Source organism: Lactuca saligna, chromosome 5, assembly GCF_052625555.1.
Source record: "Lactuca saligna cultivar CGN05327 chromosome 5, ASM5262555v1, whole genome shotgun sequence".
Lineage (NCBI taxonomy): Eukaryota > Viridiplantae > Streptophyta > Magnoliopsida > Asterales > Asteraceae > Lactuca > Lactuca saligna.
In genome coordinates this window covers 229,497,704-229,503,104 of record NC_136421.1, presented here as the reverse complement: position 1 = coordinate 229,503,104, position 5,401 = coordinate 229,497,704, and positions in this window count along the sequence as shown.

The window sequence follows — 5,401 nt, the reverse complement described above, 5'->3', positions numbered from 1 at the left end:
AAACTCAGCAATATCTTCGAGAGTAGTAGAAGACTCATCGATTTCCTTATGCTCTTTGATGAGGACATATTCCTTGTCCTCATAGCGAGTGACTATCCTGATGTTCCTAATCCAGTCATTGAAATTAGTCCCATCAAAGATGACTCTCCCACAAAGGTTCATGAGAGAGAAGAAGCCAGTAGGTTTTAAGCCAGAAGCATTGTTGGAAGACATATGAAAAGAAAGAAAGAAATAGTTTAGATTAGATAAAGAGTCCTTAATATAACACCCAAATGAAATATTAAGGCTAGGACCCAACACAATATTTTACAAACTGGAAGAGGATGTTGTAATCCAACTTGCAAAATATTTGAAGGTAGGTATATGACGATTTACCAATTTCCACCATGAAAAACGAAATTGTTATTAAGTTTTAATTGGATTGAAATTCCTAGATCATTTAAGATTCATTGGAAAATTCAATGGCATGTTTAAATCTTGATTATGCCCTTATGGTTTGTGGCTGGGATACTGAGGATCACAAACAAGGTGTGAATAACCATGCAAAATGTGTTTGGTACTCTCGACTTTATCACCTAATCAATATGCCAGTTAACCACACACGCTCCATTGATCTTAAGATAAACATCAAGCCACCCTTTTCCACCCTTACTAGTCCAAGTTAATGTGCCGATTAACCATACACGCTCCATCAACGACTTGGTAAGGTGCAAAGTGCAATTTTCATAGATTAGCATCAATTTCATATTTTCCTAAAGTAACTAAGATTAGGAATTTAATAAAACATTTAGTTACTTTATTATCATTATACTTAATGAGAATTATAGTCCTATCCTACCCATTTGGCTAATGACCCTCCATCAGTCAAGGAAGCGGAGGGTGAGAGTCGACACCCATTAAACTGTCATTTTATAGGTAGTAACCTTATACCTCCTTATAGATCGGCTTCGTGAATGAGGCCTACTAACGGTAATACCGACTTGATCTTATATATATATATATATATATATATATATATATATATATATATATATATATATATATATATATATACACACACATATATATATATATATATATATATATATATACACTAGGCGAATGCCCGCACGTTGCGCTGAATCACTTATATAGTTGAAATCTTCACAAATATATGTTTTCTTAAATATAAAAATAACGCTGTCGTTAAATTTGATATAATAATTCGTATACGAAATTGATGTATAATATATTGATTATTTTTAATTATATTACAATATATACATCTATTAAAACTACATAATCTCAATCGTTTGAATGATCTCTACCCACGGGTTACTCATTGATGAAAATAGAAAATAATATATGGTTTAATGTTATATGTTTTTGTTAATTAATTTTTAATAATTTATACGTTTAACGTTTTAATTTCTATCACTGTAATTAGTTAAAACATCAAAAATTGTTTTTTTTTTTCCTTCTGTTTTTAAAGGTAACAATATAATCGTTTATATAAAGTTAGTTTTAACTATTGTTATTGTAAGTTATTTTAAACTACTTATTTGAAAATTTAAATGATTATAAAAATATATTTAGAAAATATTAGATTACAATTTAGTTCTTAAATTTAGCAGTATAATTTATTATTTTTAACTATTCCCAAAATATTATTCGGGTTTTTTAAGTGAAACTGAAATTTTATATTTAAGTTGACGATGTAATTTTATATTTAAATTTAAATATTTTATCCAAATAGTTCAAAAGTTGTAGCTTTAAATTGATAATGGTTTACATATAATAACATATTAAATCTAATAAATTAAGTATAATATGTTAAAAATTAAAGACATAACTTTATAAGAAGAAGTAAAGATATTATTCTAATATTAAAATTTATTTTATTTATGATTACACTTTAGATTTGATATTTATTTAACTTTATTAACAAACTTATAATCATTATTAGAAAGACACTACAATTTTTCACTTTTAACTATTTAAAAAATGTTGTTTGCGTTTTTTAAGTTGAACTAAAATTTACATTTAAGTTGACCATGTAATGTTATATTTAAATTAATAATTGAAGTATTTTATCCAAACTGTTCAATAGTTGTACCGTTAAAATGATAATGGTTTACATATAACAATATTTTGAAATTAATAAATAAAGTATAATATGTTAAATGTTAAAGACATAACTTTATAAATAAAAGTAAAGATATTATTTTAATACTGAAATTAGTTTATATATAATTACACTCTAGGTTTGATATTTATTTAACATTATTAACCAACTTATAATCATTATTAGAAAGAAATTGAAAAGTAATGGGAGTTTCAAATGAATGTGGTGTGTTGGAATTTTCAAATGCATGAGGTTCAAGGAAAAATATTAGCTTTATAGCGTAGGTTAAAAATATATTGTTAAAATATTGAAAAATATATTTAAAATGGTTATATTATTGACATTGACTATGACATAATATTTTAAACAATAATATTCATTGACATCAAATCATATTCCTCATTAATAAAATTAAATATAATTATCTATTTAATATTATTTTTAACAATTTTTATGATTGATTAATTTAAATTTTTACTCACGCGATTACTTTTTAATTTCAATAATGATGTTTATTTAAAATACAATTTATTTGTTGTTAATGTTATGTAAGTTACAAATTGATGTTATTATCATTTAAAGTTATTGTTCTTTAGTTTTAAACAACTTAGTATTATTAATAAGTTAAAGTAGACTTTTAAGAAACTCTTAATACTACTATTAAAATGTAAACATACTCTAAATAATAAACTGATAAGATAGACAATTTGCATTTCAAAAGAGATTTTCATGGATAATATTACATATCCATGATTTTTATAATTGGATTTTATTATTTATAATTACGGTTCATTAGTTTTAAAACTGCTTATTATTATTAATAAACGAAATCAAAATATTAAAAGACACTTTTTATTATAATTAAAATGTAAAAGATATACTAAAATATAAAGTGATAAGATAGAACAAAAACATACAAACATATATACAATATTTAATTAAATATTATATATATATATATATATATATATATATATATATATATATATATATATATATATATATATATATCACTTTTCATAACATATGATTAATAATATGAATCTAATCTAATTTACATTAAAGTTTCAACCACAACATACAATGATTGTTTTAAACAAATAATTAAACCAAGAAAAAAAAAGAATTAGTATATAACAAACTTACAAATTAAAAACTTTAACATAATAACATGGCTAAAAAAAATGGTCCAAAGCCCTCAAACCAACACAAAACATTTAAACTTGTTTTCTTTGTGAATTTTGTATGTGATTTGTATTTGTTTGTCTACTCAAAGAGAATGATATTTTTATAGTAGACTATCAATTAATTGATATTTAAACATATTATACAACTTATAAAACCTTTCATGATATGTGATTAATTACTTTGAAGGTGAAAAGGTGTCGGGGTTTCAAATGCATGAGGTGCTTAGAAAATTTTTATGGGGGTTTTAAATGCATGAGATGATTGGAAAAATATATCCTTTATAAGTATAGTATGATATATATATATATATATATATATATATATATATATATATATATATATATAATTAACTTATAATACTATAAAGTATACGAGTTGAATTTTAAACTTTTAAAAATCTAGGGTTTGGAATCAAAGTATTCTAAAGTGATTTTACAAATTCCAAAACTTGAGGGCAAGTTTTGACACTATTCAAAACCTTTTATTTCTATCACTTCTGAGTTTTAATGACTTTTAATGAAAAAACTATTGGAATTCCATAACTTGAGGACAATCTATGGAGTCTATTAAATGGCATTTAGATCAATAATTAAACTAACAAGAAATGTCAAATAATATATATGATCTAGCAAAACTCATAAGGAAGGATAATTCACATCAACAATTTTCAAGATCATATAAACAAATATAAAACTTGAAACATTGATAGTTATCTTTGAAATTGGATAAGCATAATCATCGCCACATCAAAAACAGGTTTATTTGTTCAAAAACAGTTTAGGGTAATGATTCTAGTCCAATTCTAGCTTTAAAACTCGAAATTATGAATTCTGGAGCACAAAATCGCCGAGTTTATGAATTGACTCGGTGAGTTGGTCATTTGATAAGGTGGACTCGTTGAGTTCCCCAGTGGACTTGGCGAGTTCACTGTCCAGACAGTAGAAAATCAAAAATTTCAAGCATTGAAAACAAGTAGCATCAAGTGTAATGGAAAACAGTCCTAGGTACTGATACCACTGATGGGTTTTGAGAATTCTAACACTCCTACGGTGTACATGCAACTCTAGATGCTTTGGATCTATATTTTCTCTATTATACATGCAAACTTTCATTTTTCCCAAAGGAACATCCTAACTAGCATACTATGGAGTATATACACTACAAAAGTCGAGTTACATGACTTACCTTTGTTGTAGCTTATTAACTTGGAGCTTTAAGAGCCTAACACCAATAATGTGAATGCCTCAAATGGAAACACAAATCACCATAAAAAATTGGAGGACTTGAGAGAATGTTTCTTGCACACAAAACCAGATATTCTATTCCAAAGACTCACTAGTGCCAAATTTCATGAGCTAGAGGGCTTCTTATATAGTGTGTCATGATTAGGGTTACAACATACAAACCCTAATGTGCATGACTTTTCACATTTTTAGGCTCCACAGGTTTAAACCTCCATGGATTATCTATGGGTCACCACTTGGGTTTACCCGAACATAAAAAACTATGGATCATAAACCCACTTTATAAGAATGAACGATTTACACAATCAATCCCCATATATTTAATTAGTCTCTTTTTCTCACAAAATTAATTCCAAATTAATTCTTGATCAATACTAATTAAATAGTATGACTTCATATTAATATGTTAGAACTTATAATATATTAATAAATCATAAATAACCTCTTCTCAAAACTCCATCCTTGCAAATTGTTCTGGTGAAATGCAACCCAAATGGACCATGCTACTCTCGGGTCAAGTACATACCAAACATAGTTATAGATTTAGACACCTTATCCAAGATTTCCATCATAGTACGAAGAGCAGGTGTAAGAATTGAGTACCACCAACAACCAAGAAGTCAAAGAGTTTGAAACTTGTTATAAAATACGTAAGAGTTACGGTTATTACCTAGGATGAAAAGATAACATATGGAATCATTATATAAGCCCTGTATCGTTAATGATTCTAGGACGTAATCCTCCTAAGGGGAAGATAATTGTAACGCTATAGATTTGGGCTAGTCAATTTAGAGACAATATGCATCAATACTAACTTTTTGATAGAAGATTATTTAGAATAAATAATTTTAACCAAATTATAGTA